This window comes from Stegostoma tigrinum, chromosome 8, assembly GCF_030684315.1.
Source record: "Stegostoma tigrinum isolate sSteTig4 chromosome 8, sSteTig4.hap1, whole genome shotgun sequence".
Classification (NCBI taxonomy): Eukaryota; Metazoa; Chordata; class Chondrichthyes; order Orectolobiformes; family Stegostomatidae; genus Stegostoma; species Stegostoma tigrinum.
In genome coordinates, this window is record NC_081361.1 from 59,280,637 (window position 1) to 59,295,111 (window position 14,475).

Consider the following 14,475-nt stretch of genomic DNA (forward strand, 5'->3'; position numbering starts at 1 on the left):
AAGAAGAAACGCGAGCACGTCTTGTCCTGCTCCACGGAGCGGACCCTGGACCGGAAGATTATCCTGGTGGCCTCTGCGGCGAAGAGGGAGGCTTGATGGCCCCTCACCTCGCGGAGGTCCTCCGTGACATCGACCCCCATCAACTGCAGAAGCAGCAGGTTCTGCACCCTTTTCTGGAGTCGCGACAGCTTTCCTCGCCTCTCTCTCGCCTTCCGAACACCCTTGAGGACAAAGAACCTCTTGATGTTCTCCTTCACCGTCTCCCACCAGTCGCCCGGAGACTCAAAGAGGGGTTTCACGGTTCGCCAACCGGCGTACTCCCCTTTAAGCTCCTCGACGTTCTCTGGGGTCAACAGTGTCGTGTTGAGCTACCACGTCCCCTTGCCGGCCGGCTGGTCGTCCTGTAAGTGACAGTCGGCCAGCAGGAGGCAGTGGTCAGAGAAGAACACCGTCTCGACGCCAGTGGACCTGACCGAGAACGTCCGTGACACAAACAGGAAGTCTATCCTCGAGTGGATAGACCCGTCTGGCCGCGACCAGGTGTACCTCCGCTGCGCTCCGTCTGCAGGGGTGCTGAAGACGTCGAGCAGCTTGGCGTCCTTCACCGTGCCTATCAGGAATCTGGACGTGACGTCCAGTTGACTCCTCCCACCCGCTGTCCCCATGCCGGCTCTTCCATCTGCATCGATGATGCAGTTGAAGTCTCCGCCTAGGATGACCGGCCTGGACGTAGCCAGCAGGGGTGGAAGCCGCTGCAGGACGGCCAACCGCTCATTCCGTACCGCTGGGGCGTACACGTTGATCAGCCTCAGGGGAGCGTTCCTGTAGGTGACGTCAGCCACTAGGGAGGCCCCCCCCCACCACCTCCTGAACTTGAGAGATGGTGAAGTCGCGCCCCCGCAGCAGAATAGCCAGGCCCGAGGAGCGACAGTCGTTACCCCCCGACCAGATCGAAGATCCACAGGTCCAGGCACCGGACCATTTCCCGTACCTGCCGAGGTGCGGTATCCTGCACTCCTGCGGGAACAGGAGGTCCGCCTTGATGGTGGTCAGGTAGGCCAACGTGGATACACATCTTGCAGTGGACTTGACACTGCGCACATTAATGCTCGCAACTCGTACTCCCATTGTGGGCAGTGACCGCGGTACCCTCCCCAAGTCCAAGGTCCAGCCCCTCCATCTGTCCCTTCATGCCCGGACTAACCGCTGGACGCTCTCTGGGCTGAGGAAACCGTCCGTGCTGCCTTCCGGGTGGCATCCCCCCGTCAGGGGTGCGGAGGCAGGAGGATCCGGCTCTGGGTCAGGCTGGGGATGCGTTGTTTCCTCCTTCCCGCCTGGAAGTTCCGGGAGGCCCTCCAGTGCCCCAGTGGCACTTGACTGGGTGTCGGAGGGAGCCTCAGGATGCCTCCCGTCACCTGGAAGTGGGGTACTACTTTCCTTCCCCCTTGAGATCTTTAACTTCTGCTTCGGGCGGGCCCTCTCCGAATCTGCCTCGTCAGAGGAGCTCTTATAGCCCCTCTGTAGCTGCCTCTTCCCGCCTGATGGTTGCGGTTCCTGGGCCTGTTGACGCACCTTCCTCCGCGCTTTCCGGACCGTCATCCACTCCCCTGGGTCGCCTGTCACCGCCTCCATCGACTCCGGGTTGTCGGGGGCGGGGGGGCAGAGAGCGGAGCCTGCAGGGGCGCTTTGCTGGCCTCGGGCCCATCCTGTGGGGCTGGGCCCTCCTGCACGACCTGGTCCTCCTGCACATCAGTGGGGTCCTTGCTGGGCCCTGGTGCCTTCCTCTCCTCCGGGAGGGCTGGCCCCGCATTGCCCCTGCCGGCGACCTGGGCGTAGCTGACCCCCCGCTGTGGGCATGCCCTATAGAGGTGGCCCGCTTCCCCGCAAAGGTTGCAGCTTTTCTCTTGTGGGCAATCCTTTGCAAGGTGTCCCTCCTCCCTGCAGTTCCTGCAGATGGTGGCTTTGCAGTCGGCCGCCACGTGACCTGACCTACCACAGGCATGGCAGACTTTAGGTTGCCCTGCATAGGTCAGGTAGCCCTTGCTCCCGCCGATCGCGAAGCTGGACGGTGGGTGTACGACATTCCCGTCTGCGCCCATCCTCAGCGTCACCTTGACCTGCCTCTTGCTGGTCCAGATGCCAAAGGGGTCCGTGATGTCAGTTAGGTCCTCTTCCACCTTCACGTACCTTCCAAGGAAGGTCAGGACATCAACAGCTGGGACATGCGGGTTGTACATCTGTACTGTCACCATACGGCTCCTCTGCGCTGGCATCACAAACAGCAGGACAGCGGTCAATACAGACAGGGGGCCCTCACCCCCTTTCTCCTTGAAAACCTCCAGGAAGCGCTCACAAAGCTTGGCACTCCTGAAGGTCACGTCGTAAAAACCTCCTCCGGGGAAATCCTGCACGCAGTAAATGTCCGCAGCAGCAAACCCACAACAGTCTAACAGGACCCTCTTCACGAAGAAGGTGCGATCCACAGGTGCACCTTCATCCACCTTCTTCACGGACACACGGATGGTGTCCCGGACCCCCTGACCTGGGGCAATAGCACTTGCCGCAGCCATCTTTGCAGGTTAGCTGCTCCCCTGAACCAGCGTTAGGCCGAAGCCAGCATTAAGATCCACTGGTTGCAAGGGTGCACAGCCAACCCGACGTCCTCCTTTCACCTCCAACACAGCACTCTCCTCCTCTCGGTCCACAAGAGAGTGGGTCTTTATTTTGTTCCGGATGTAAGCTGGTTCACTGAGCTGGAAGGTTTGTTCCCAGATGTTTTGTCACTTTTTTTTATTTGAAAAAAATATACTTTATTCATAGAATGTGCAAAAAATAACACATTTATACACCTACCCAGTCATGCAAGCCACTCCGGGTTACCCAGGGGGTACGTACACCAACTAAAGGAAAAAACAAAACAGAGAAAAAAAAAACAAAGCAAAGAAACCACCCCGGCAGTCGTCACCCCGCACAGTCCCAGTTGGCCCCCTGACCAGTTGGGGAAGGCGCCAGCTGGGCCCAGTTACCAGATAGGGTTCTTTTTCGTATTCTGGACGAGGGGGTTCATATGGTGGTCTTTCCCCACCGCGCCTTGGCGGCGGCTGCCCCAAGCTTTAGCGCGTCCCTCAGCACGTAGTCCTGGACCTTGGAGTGCGCCAGTCTGCAACACTCGGTCGGGGTCAGTTCTCTCAGCTGGCAGACCAGCAAGTTGCGGGCAGACCAAAGAGCGTCTTTCACCGCATTGATGGTCCTCCAGGCGCAGTTGATGTTGGTCTCGGTGTACGTCCCCGGAAACAGCCCGTAGAGCACGGAGTCCCGCGTCACGGAGCTGCTTGGGACGAACCTCGACAAATACCACTGCATCACCCTCCAGACCTCCTGTGCATAGGCACACTCCAGAAGGAGGTGATCGACAGTCTCGTCCCCCCCGCAACTGCCTCGAGGGCAGCGTGCGGTGGCGCAGAGATTCCGGGCATGCATAAAGGATCTCACTGGCAGAGCCCCTCTCACCGCCAGCCAAGCAATGTCCTTGTGCTTGTTTGAAAGTTCTGGCGATGAGGCATTCTGCCAAACAACTTTGGCAGTCTGCGTGGGGAACCACACGACGGGATCCACCCTCTCCTTTGCCCGAAGGGTCCCGAGGATACTACGTGCTGACCACTGCCTGATGGCCTTGTGGTCAAAGGGGTTTCCTTTCAAAAATTTCTCCATGAAGGACAGGTGGTATGGAACGGTCCAACTACTCGGAGCGTTCCGCGGCAACGAGGCCAGGCCCAATCCTTCGCAACACCGGGGACAGGTAGAACCTCAGTAAGTAGTGACACTTGGTGTTTGCGTACTGAAGATCTACGCGCAGCTTGATGCAGCTGCACACAAAGGTAGCTGTCAGGGCGAGGGTGGCGTTCGGTACGCCCTTTCCCCCATTTTCCAGGTCTTTGTACATGGTGTCTCTGCGGACCCGGTCCATCCTCGACCCCCAAATGAAGTGGAAGATGGCCCGGGTGACTGCAGCGGCGCAAGTCCACGGAATAGGCCAGGCCTGCGCCACATACAACAGTACCGAAAGCCACTCGCACCTGACAACCAGGTTCTTACCCGCGATGGAGAGGGACCGAAGCGTCCACCTGCCCAGCTTCTGCTTCAATTTGGTGATACGCTCCTCCCAAGTCTTAGTGCACGCCCCAGCTCCACCAAACCAAACACCCAGCACCTTCAGGTAGTCTGTCCTGACGGTGAAGGGGATGAAGGAGCGGTCGTCCCAGTTCCCGAAGAACATGACCTCGCTCTTACCCCTATTGACTTTGGCACCCGAGGCCAGTTCAAACTGGCCGCAGATGTCCAACAGGCTACTCACCGACCGACGATCGGTGCAGAAGACGGCGACATCATCCATGTACAGGGAGGTCTTGACCTGAAGGCCTCCGCTGCCTGGGATAGTCACGCCCTTCAGGCTCACGTCCTTCCTGATGGAGGCGGCGAACGGCTCCACACAGCACACGAACAAGGCAGGAGAGAGCGGGCAGCCCTGCCTGACTCCAGATCTAACAGGAAAACTGTCCGATTCCCACCTGTTGATCGAGACTGCGCTAACGATGTTGGCGTAGAGCAGCCGGATCCAATTGCGGATGCCCTCCCCGAACCCCAATTTGGAGAGGACGTCCCTCATGTAAGCATGAGAGACCCTGTCGAAGGCCTTCTCCTGGTCCAGGCTGACGAGGCAGGTGTCCACCCGCCTGTCCTGTACGTAGGCGATCGTATCCCTGATGAGCGCGAGGCTCTCAGCGATCTTCCTGCCCAGCACAGCACAGGTTTGGTCAGAGTGAATCACTGACTCCAGGACAGACCTGACCCGGTTGGCTATGACCTTGGCCAGGATTTTGTAGTCGACGTTCAAAAGTGAAATGGGACGCCAATTCTTAATTTCTTCCCTCTCCCCCTTCCTCTTGTAAATGAGGGTGATGATGCCCTTCCTCATGGACTTGCAGATTTCCCCTGCCCGAAGCGCACTATCGTACACCTCCAGCAGGTCCTGGCCGACCATGGTCCACAGAGCGGAATACAGCTCGACCGGTCAGCCGTCGCTTCCGGGAGTCCTATTCCTCTCCAAGGACTTGAGGGCTCTGGTCAGCTCGTCCAGCGATATCGGCCGGTCCAGCCACTCCCTCGTGCCGTCGTCTAAGACCTCCGTGATAGACGACAGGAACGACTCGGAGGTCGTGCTGTCCGTGGGCTTCGTGTCGTACAGTCCAGCATAGAAGAATCTGCTGATCCTCAAAATGTCGGGCCGAGACGACATCACCGAGCCGTCGTCCTCCTTCAGCCGGCTAAGCACAGAGCTCTCTTTGTGCACCTTCTGAAAGAAGAAACACGAACACGTCTCGTCCTGCTCCACGGAGCGGACCCTGGACCAGAAGATTATCCAGGAGGCCTCCGCGGCGAAGAGCGAGGCTTGCTGGCCCCTCACGTCCGTGATACAAACAGGAAGTCTATCCTTGAGCAGGTGGACCCGTCTGGCCGCGACCAGGTGTACTTCTGCTGCGCTCCGTCTGCAGGGGTGCTGAAGACGTCGAGCAGCTTGGCGTCCTTCACCGTGCCCATCAGGAATCTGGACGTGACGTCCAGTTGACTTCCCCCCACCCGCTGTCACCACGCCGGATCTTCCATCTGCATCAATGATGCAGTTGAAGTCTCCGCCTAGGATGACCGGCCTGGACGTAGCCAGCAGGGGTGGAAGCCGCTGCAGGACGGCCAACCGCTCACTCGGTACCGCTGGGGCGTACACGTTGATCAGCCTCAGGGGAGCGTTCCCATAGGTGATGTCAGCCACTAGGAGGCACACCCCCACCACCTCCTGAACTTGAGAGATGGTGAAGTCGCGCCCCCGCAGCAGAATAGCCAGGCCCGAGGAGCGACAGTCGTTACCCCCCGACCAGATCGAAGGCCCACAGGTCCAGGCGCCGGACCATTTCCTGTACCGGCCGAGGTGCGGTATCCCGCACTCCTGCAGAAACAGGAGGTCTGCCTTGATGGTGGTCAGGTAGGCCAACGTGGACACACATCTTGTGGTTGACTTGATGCTGCGCACATTAATGCTCGCAACTCGTACCCCCATTGTGGGCAGTGACCGCAGTACCCTCCCCAAGTCCAAGGTCCAGCCCCTCCATCTGTCCCTGCATGCCCATTGCCCGGGCTAACTGCTGGACGCTCTCCGGGCTCAGGAAACCGTCCGTACTGCTTTCCGGGTGGCATCCCCCCGTCAGGGGTGCGGATGCAGGAGGGCCCGGCTCCGGGTCAGGCTGGGGATGCGTTGTTTCCTCCTTCCCGCCTGGAAGTTCCGGGGTCCCCTCCAGTGCTCCAGCGGCACTTGACTGGGTGTCGGAGGGAGCCTCAGGACGCCTCCCGTCACCTGGAAGCAGGGTGCTGCTTTCCTTCCCCCTCAAGATCTTTAACTTCTGCTTCGGGTGGGCCCTCTCCGAATCCCCCTCAGAGGAGCTCTTATAGTCCCCCTGTAGCTGCCTCTTCCCGCCTGATGGTTGCGGTTCCTGGGCCCGTCGACGCACCTTCCTCCTTGCTTTCCGGACTGTTGTCCACTCCCCTGGGTCGCCTGTCACCACCTCCATCGACTCCGGGTTGTCGGGGGGGTGGGGGGGGGTGAAATCGGAGCCTGCAGGGGTGCTTTGCTGGCCTCGGGCCCATCCTGCGGGGCTGGGCCCTCCTGCACGGCCTGGCCCTCCTGCACATTAGTGGGGTCCTTGCTGGGCCCTGGTGCCTTCCTCTCCTGCTGGGGGGGCAGGCCCCACATTGCCCCTGCCGGCGACCTGGGCGTAGGTGGTCCCCCGCCGCGGGCATGCCCTATAGAGGTGACCCGCTTCCCCGCAAAGGTTGCAGCTTTTTTGTTGTGGGCAATCCTTTGCAAGGTGTCCCTCCTCCCTGCAGATGGTGGCTTTGCAGTCGGCCACCACGTGACCTGACCTACCACAGGCATGGCAGACTTTAGGTTGCCCTGCATAGGTCAGGTAGCCCCTGCTCCCGCCGATCGCGAAGCTGGATGGTGGGTGTACAACATTCCCGTCCGCGCCCATCCTCAGCGTCACCTTGACCTGCCTCTTACTCGTCCAGATGCCAAAGGGGTCCATGATGTCAGTTAGGTCCCCTTCCACCTTCACATACCTTCCGAGGAAGGTCAGGACATCAACTGCTGGCACATGCGGGTTGTACATATGTACAGTCACCATACGGCTCCTCTGTGCTGGCATCACAAACAGTGGGACAGCGGTCAATACAGAGAGGGGGCCCTCACCTCCTTTCTCCTTGAAAACCTCCAGGAAGCGCTCGCAAAGCTTGGCACTCCTGAAGGTCACGTCGTAAAAACCTCCTCCGGGGAAATCCTGCACGCAGTAAACGTCCGCAGCAGCAAACCCACAACAGTCCAACAGGACCCTCTTCACGAAGAAGGTGCGGTCCACAGGTGCACCTTCATCCACCTTCTTTACAGTAACACGGATGGTGTTCCGGACCCCCTGAACTGGGGCACGAGCACTTGCCGCAGCCATCGTTGCAGGTCGGCTGCTCCCCTGAACCAGCGTTAGGCCAAGCCAGCATTAAGATCCACTGGTTGCAAGGGTGCACAGCCAACCCGACGTCCTGCTTTCACCTCCAAGTCAGCACTCTCCTCCTCTTGGTCCACAAGAGAGCGGGTCTTTATTCTGTTCCAGTTGTAAGCTGGTTCACTGAGCTTGCCGGTTTGTTCCCAGATGTTTTGTCACTTTTTTTTATTTGAAAAAAATATACTTTATTCATAGAATGTACAAAAAATAAAACATTATACACCTACCCAGTCATGCAAGCCACTCTGGGTTACCCGGGGGTACGTACACCAACTAAAGGGAAAAAAAAACAAAACAGAGAAAAAAGAAAAAAAAAACAAAGCAAAGAAACCGCCCCGGCAGTCGTCACCCCGCACAGTCCCAGTTGGCCCCCTGACCAGTTGGGGAAGGCGCCAGCTGGGCCCAGTTACCAGATAGGGTTCTTTTTCGTATTCTGGACGAGGGGGTTCATACGGTGGTCTTTCCCCACCGCGCCTTGGCGGCGGCTGCCCCAAGCTTTAGTGCGTCCCTCAGCACGTAGCCCTGGACCTTGGAGTGCGCCAGTCTGCAACACTCGGTCGGGGTCAGTTCTTTCAGCTGGCAGACCAGCAAGTTGCGGGCAGACCAAAGAGCGTCTTTCACCGCATTGATGGTCCTCCAGGCGCAGTTGATGTTGGTCTCGGTGTGCGTCCCCGGAAACAGCCCGTAGAGCACGGAGTCCCGCGTCACGGAGCTGCTCGGGACGAACCTCGACAAATACCACTGCATCCCCCTCCAGACCTCCTGCGCATAGGCACACTCCAGAAGGAGGTGATCAACAGTCTCATCCCCCCCCCGCAGCCACCTCGAGGGCAGCGTGCGGTGGCGCAGAGATTCCGGGCATGCATAAAGGATCTCACTGGCAGAGCCCCTCTCACCGCCAGCCAAGCAATGTCCTTGTGCTTGTTTGAAAGTTCCAGCGATGAGGCATTCTGCCAAACGACTTTGGCAGTCTGCATGGGGAACCACACGACAGGATCCACTCTCTCCTTTTCCCGAAGGGTCCTAAGGATACTACGTGCTGACCACTGCCTGACGGCCTTGTGGTCAAAGGTGTTTCCTTTCAAAAATTTCTCCACGAAGGACAGGTGGTACGGAACGGTCCAACTACTCGGAGCGTTCCGCGGCAACGAGGCCAGGCCCATCCTTCGCAACACCGGGGAAAGGTAGAACCTCAGTAAGTAGTGACACTTGGTGTTTGCGTACTGAGGATCTACGCACAGCTTGATGCAGCCACACACAAAGGTAGCCGTCAGGGCGAGGGTGGCGTTCGGTACGCCCTTTCCCCCATTTCCCAGGTCTTTGTACATGGTATCTCTGCGGACCCGGTCCATCCTCGACCCCCAAATGAAGTGGAAGATGGCCCGGGTGACCGCAGCGGCGCAGGTCCAGATAATAGGCCAGGCCTGCGCCACATACAACAGTACCGAAAGCCCCTCGCACCTGACAACCAGGTTCTTACCCGCAATGGAGAGGGACCGGAGCGTCCACCTGCCCAGCTTCTGCTTAAATTTGGAGATACGCTCCTCCCAAGTCTTAGTGCATGCCCCAGCTCCACCAAACCAAACACCCAGCACCTTCAGGTAGTCTGTCCTGACGGTGAAGGGGATGAAGGAGCGGTCGTCCCAGTTCCCGAAGAACATGACCTCGCTCTTACCCCTATTGACTTTGGCACCCGAGGCCAGTTCAAACTGGCCGCAGATGTCTAACAGCCTACTCACCGACCGACGATCGGTGCAGAAGACGGCGACATCATCCATGTACAGGGAAGTCTTGACCTGAAGGCCTCCGCTGCCTGGGATAGTCACGCCCTTCAGGCTCACGTCCTTCCTGATGGAGGCGGCGAAGGGCTCCACACAGCACACGAACAAGGCAGGAGAGAGCGGGCAGCCCTGCCTGACTCCAGATCTAACAGGAAAACTGTCTGATTCCCACCCGTTGATCGAGACTGCGCTAACGATGTTGGCGTAGAGCAGCCGGATCCAATTGCGGATGCCCTCCCCGAACCCCAATTTGGAGAGGACGTCCCTCGTAAGCATGAGAGACCCTGTCGAAGGCCTTCTCCTGGTCCAGGCTGACGAGGCAGGTGTCCACCCGCCTGTCCTGTACGTAGGCGATCGTATCCCTGATGAGCGCGAGGCTCTCAGCGATCTTCCTGCCCGGCACAGCACAGGTTTGGTCAGGGTGAATCACCGACTCCAGGACAGACCTGACCCGGTTGGCAATGACCTTGGCCAGGATTTTGTAGTCCACGTTCAAAAGTGAAATGGGACGCCAATTCTTAATTTCTTCCCTCTCCCCCTTCCTCTTGTAAATGAGGGTGTTGATGCCCTTCCTCATGGACTTGCACATTTCCCCTGCCCGAAGCGCACTATCGTACACCTCCAGCAGGTCCTGGCCGACCAGGCCCCACAGAGCAGAATACAGCTCGACCGGTAAGCCATCACTTCCGGGAGTCCTATTCCTCTGCAAGGACTTGAGGGCTCTGGCCAGCTCGTCCAGGGATATTTGCCGGTCCAGCCACTCCCTCGTGCCGTCATCTAAGACCTCCGTGATAGACGACAGGAACGACTCGGAGGCCGTGCTGTCCGTGGGCTTCGTGTCGTACAGTCCGGCATAGAAGGATCTGCTGATCCTCAAAACGTCGGGCCGAGACGACGTCACCGAGCCGTCGTCCTCCTTCAGCCGGCTAAGCACAGAGCTCTCTTTGTGCACCTTCTGAAAGAAGAAACGCGAGCACGTCTCGTCCTGCTCCACAGAGCGGACCCTGGACCGGAAGATTATCCTGGAGGCCTCCGCGGTGAAGAGCGAGGCTTGCTGGCCCCTCACCTCGCGGAGGTCCTCCGGTGACATCGACCCCCATCAACTGCAGAAGGAGCAGGTTCTGCACCCTTTTCTGGAGTCGCGACAGCTTTCCCCGCCTCTCTCTTGCCTTCTGAACACCCTTGAGGACAAAGAACCTCTTGATGTTCTCCTTCACCGTCTCCCACCAGTCGCCTGGAGACTCAAAAAGGGGTTTCACGGTCCTCCAACCGGTGTACTCCCTCTTAAGCTCCTCGACGTTCTCTGGGGTCAACAGAGTCGTGTTGAGCTTCCACGTCCCCTTGCCGGCCGGCTGGTCGTCCTGTAAGTGACAGTCGGCCAACAGGAGGCAGTGGTCAGAGAAGAACACCGGCTCGACACCAGTGGATCTGACCGAGAACGTCCGTGACACAAACAGGAAGTCTATCCTTGAGCGGATAGACCCGTCTGACCGCGACCAGGTGTACCTCTGCTGCGCTCCGTCTGCAGGGGTGCTGAAGACGTCGAGCAGCTTGCCGTCCTTCACCGTGCCCATCAGGAATCTGGACGTGACGTCCAGTTGAATCCCCCCACCCGCTGTCCCCACGCCGGATCTTCCATCTGCATCAATGATGCAGTTGAAGTCTCCGCCTAGGATGACCGGCCTGGACGTAGCCAGCAGGGGTGGAAGCCGCTGCAGGACGGCCAACCGCTCACTCCGTACCGCTGGGGCGTACACGTTGATCAGCCTCAGGGGAGCGTTCCTGTAGGTGATGTCAGCCACTAGGAGGCGCCCCCCCACCACCTCCTGAACTTGAGAGATGGTGAAGTTGTGCCCCCGCAGCAGAATAGCCAGGCCCGAGGAGCGACAGTCGTTACCCCCCGACCAGATCGAAGGCCCACAGGTCCAGGCGCCGGACCATTTCCCGTACCTGCCGAGGTGCGGTATCCCGCACTCCTGCAGAAACAGGAGGTCCGCCTTGATGGTGGTCAGGTAGGCCAATGTGGACACACATCTCGCGGTTGACTTGACGCTGCGCACATTAATGCTCGCAATTCGTACCCCCATTGTGGGCAGTGACCGCAGTACCCTCCCCAAGTCCAAGGTCCAGCCCCTCCATCTGTCCCTTCATGCCCATTGCCCGGGCTAACTGCTGGACGCTCTCTGGGCTCAGGAAACCGTCTGTGCTGCCTTCCGGGTGGCATCCCCCCGTCAGGGGTGCGGAGGCAGGAGGGTCCGGCTCCGGATCAGGCTGGGGACGTGCTGTTTCCTCCTTCCCGCCTGGAAGTTCCGGGGGGCCCTCCAGTGCTCCAGCGGCACTTGACTGGGTGTCGGAGGGAGCCTCAGGACGCCTCCCGTCACCTGGAAGCGGGGTGCTGCTTTCCTTCCCCCTTGAGACCTTTAACTTCTGCTTCGGGTGGTCCCTCTCCGAATCCTCCTCGTCAGAGGAGCTCTTATAGCCCCCCTGTAGCTGTCTCTTCCCTCCTGATTGTTGCGGTTCCTGGGCCCGTCGACGCACCTTCCTCCTCGCTTTCCGGACTGTAGTCCACTCCCCTGGGTCGCCTGTCGCCGCCTCCATTGGCTCCGGGTTGTCGGGGGGGAATCGGAGCCTGCAGGGGTGCTTTGCTGGCCTCGGGCCCATCCTGCAGGGCTGGGCCCTCCTGCACGGCCTGGCCCTCCTGCACATTAGTGGGGTCCTTGCTGGGCCCTGGTGCCTTCCTCTCCTCCGGGGGGGCTGGCCCCGCATTTCCCCTGCCGGCGACCTGGGCGTAGGTGGTACCCCGCCGCGGGCATGCCCTATAGAAGTGGCCCGCTTCCCCGCAAAGGTTGCAGCTTCTCTCTCGTGGGCAATCCTTTGCAAGGTGTCCCTCCTCCCTGCAGATGGTGACTTTGCAGTCGGCCGCCATGTGACCTGACCTACCACAGGCATGGCAGACTTTAGGTTGCCCTGCATAGGTCAGGTAGCCCCTGCTCCCGCCGATCGCGAAGCTGGACGGTGGGTGTGCGACATTCCCATCTGCGCCCATCCTCAGCGTCACCTTGACCTGCCTCTTACTCGTCCAGATGCCAAAGGGGTCCACGATGTCAGTTAGGTCCCCTTCCACCTTCACATACCTTCCGAGGAAGGTCAGGACATCAACTGCTGGCACATGCGGGTTGTACATGTGTACAGTCACCATACGGCTCCTCTGTGCTGGCATCACAAACAGTGGGACAGCGGTCAATACAGAGAGGGGGCCCTCACCTCCTTTCTCCTTGAAAACCTCCAGGAAGCGCTCACAAAGCTTGGCACTCCGGAAGGTCACATCGTAAAAACCTCCTCCGGGGAAATCCTGCAGGCAGTAAATGTCCGCAGCAGCAAACCCACAACAGTCCAACAGGACCCTCTTCACGAAGAAGGTGCGGTCCACAGGTGCACCTTCATCCATCTTCTTTACAGAAACACGGATGGTGTTCCGGACCCCCTGACCTGGGGCACGAGCACTTGCCGCAGCCATCGTTGCAGGTAGGCTGCTCCCCTGAACCAGCGTTAGGCCGAAGCCAGCATTAAGATCCACTGGTCGCAAGGGTGCACAGCCAACCCGACGTCCTCCTTTCACCTCGAAGACAGCACTCTCGTCCTCTCAGTCCACAAGAGAGTGGGTCTTTATTGTGTTCGAGATGTAAGCTGGTTCACTGAGCTGTAAGGTTTGTCCCCAGATATTTTGTCACCATTCTAGGTAACATCAACAGTGAGCCTCCAATGAAGTGCTGGTGTTATGTCCCGCTTTCTATTTATCTGGTTAGGTTTCCTTGGGTTGGTGATGTCATTTCCTGCTGGAGGTCATCAAAATTTAAAAGTGGTTTCGAAATGAGACATTTTAGCCTGATTAAGATGACAGGTCTTGTGTACCTATGAGCCAGGTGGCAACCTGAAATAATTAAAATATTGGCTAATGATAAGTGAGTATTCTTTGTTATCAAAACCAAAACAGGAGCACCTCAGTGAGTATTTTTGGCTCAACTTTACTTCTCTTTACTAGTCACCTAGTCAATGTAATTTTAATAATTTTATTTTCTTTGCTGAAGTTACCACCAATCACAGGATAAATGGTTCCTCATTTTGAAGATACGAGGTAACTAAATATAATCTGACTCTCCAAACCAAATCATGGTCTAATAAATGGCACGTTATTTTAAATGCATCTGATGAAATTGAGATATGCTATGGAATTGACTGTTGAAAATTTTTGGAAGAGAGTTGCTTTTAAATTCATCTCCGCAGTTGTGTAGTCCCAATTTGCCTGTACTGGAATATGGTGATAAAGATGTGTAAAGATCCAGCAAGTCAGAAAATTGTCAAAATAACATGCTTCAATAAATATAATTAATTATTTCTGTCTGGTCATGGAAAATAAAAGCTACATTGTAGAGAAAATGTATCTTCTGCTCCTATGATTTTTACAAGCCTAAAATCATGCAAGTAACTGATCTTAATAGGCAGGTCCTCTTATGCCAGACATTTACAACTCTGGATGGTGGGTAAACAGTGTAATGTTTGTGCAAGATTATGGTTGAAATAGGACCAGAAGTGATGTTAATGCTTATGGCAAATCTCACTGCTTATGTCAGCAATGGAGCTGTAGGTGGTATTCCTCAATAGGCCTATCATTGCAAAAAAAATCCTGTCAAAAAGAAGATCTACCAATCTTCAGAAGGAGCAAAGCTCCAACAGCCAGACATTTTATTTGTATGATATAAATCTGTGACTGTTAGTCAGCTCATTTGGTTAGACTGTGATGCTGAATGGTGCTAACAGCATGGATACAGTCTTCATATTGGTTATGGTGGTTCATGGAGTTGTGCCTCCCTGTTTTGCCCATGTTTGATGCAAAGTGGTATCACTTAAGCTACATAACCACATATCTTTCTTTAACAGTGAGTGCAATGCCTATAATCCTTCACTGATTATGGCTAATTACCTTAACCTGACATAAATCCAAATAACACAGTTAGGTGTTTGTGTATAATTTATGCCAATGTTATAGAAAATAAACTATATATTCATACAATACTTCATTAAAAAAA